Source organism: Condylura cristata, unplaced genomic scaffold, assembly GCF_000260355.1.
Source record: "Condylura cristata isolate star-nosed mole 26May11 unplaced genomic scaffold, ConCri1.0 scaffold00006, whole genome shotgun sequence".
Lineage (NCBI taxonomy): Eukaryota > Metazoa > Chordata > Mammalia > Eulipotyphla > Talpidae > Condylura > Condylura cristata.
In genome coordinates, this window is record NW_004567107.1 from 16,051,768 (window position 1) to 16,053,212 (window position 1,445).

Consider the following 1,445-nt stretch of genomic DNA (forward strand, 5'->3'; position numbering starts at 1 on the left):
ATTAGGGAAGCTGGCAGTTATTGATTAAATCCTTACCATTTGGGACTTATTGCTACAGAGATTGTGGTTTGACTTCCTGGACCAGTGGGTCAAAGTATGGGTCAGAGTTCTCTTTATATGTGATCTGGCCCCATCCCTTTGTCTGTTCAGGCTTTCACCAGTAACATAATGAATTACATTCAATTGGTATCAAATAGGTTTCAGAGCTAGAAGGAGAGGGTGTTGGTGGGTGGGGTGGCAGGCCCAAGGGGAATGGAGAGGTTAGGAATGGGTGAGGAGGGGTGGAACTGGTCATTCCTGTTTCTTAACCTTTTTCTGGCATTGCACTGGGTCCGGGAGTGGTTGGGGAACTTGTTGACTCAGGCCTGGCTGGGGTGGGGTAGCCGGAAGGAGGGTAGGCAGTTTGAGAATCTTGGGGCTGCAGTGGTGGAGAGGGTTGGGCAAGTTGTTTTTAGTGTGTAAAGTGCACCTGACCTCACTAATAATGCATTTCAAAGACTTGGTCTTCACTCCAGCACCATGAGTCATGTAGCATATTTGTTCTTTGGAATGCAGAAGAGGAGGAAAGAGGAAAAATGGAGAATTAATTGTTTTGGAATAAAGTTGCTCAAAGTAAAAGAGCAGGTTTAGAGTCGATCAGTATACTCTCCATGGCCTGTCTTTCCAGCTCCAGAAGGGCCCTGGCCCCTTCTCAGCCTTCTGGTCAAATCCCGTAATGGGCTCCTAATTTTCTATAGCTCCAAATAGCAAGTGGCCTGAGCTCTGCAGAGGAGACACGGGGAATGAATTGCATGGACTAAGAAAAGGTGAAGCCTGTGCTGGAGGTGTGAGACAGCCAGTGAGTAGGCCACTTGTCGGACAGGAACCTCGGGTGGGGCCTAATGGAAGCGCTGTGTGACTCAGAGCTCAAAGCCATCAACAGCAGGCCACTCTGTGTAGATGCATTCCTGGCCAGATTGAGGGTCCACTGCCATCTGGTCTGGGCCAGACGGAGAAGTGACCGACTGAGGGGGCTCAGGGCAAAATGAAAGTGGTGGGCCTCTAACCATTTATGAGAGAAGTTGGTGGCTCTTGAGAGGTTAGGGGTAAAGTATAGAGAACTCTCCGAGGGGCATTTTAAAGCAGAGGCTCTATTTTTGTTTTTATCTCTCAGGGATCTTGGGCAGAAGAGAAGGTTTTTCGGGCTCTTTCCATCTCTGGAATTAGGTACAGCCTTGTAAGCCTCTGCAAAGCTGGGGAATGCTTTGTCTGTCTCAATTTTGGGCTCCTTTGATTATTTCCTCAGGCCATGTGACCTGCTTCCATGTCTTGGAAGGTGTGAGAGACAGGATCCCAAGAAGGCAGTGCAGTGGGTTTGGTTGGGGATTAGATTAAGATTTAAAATCAAGATGTCCATTTGTGCTTTTAAACTACCCCCCTTGAGAGTGATGCAATCTCTTCATCCA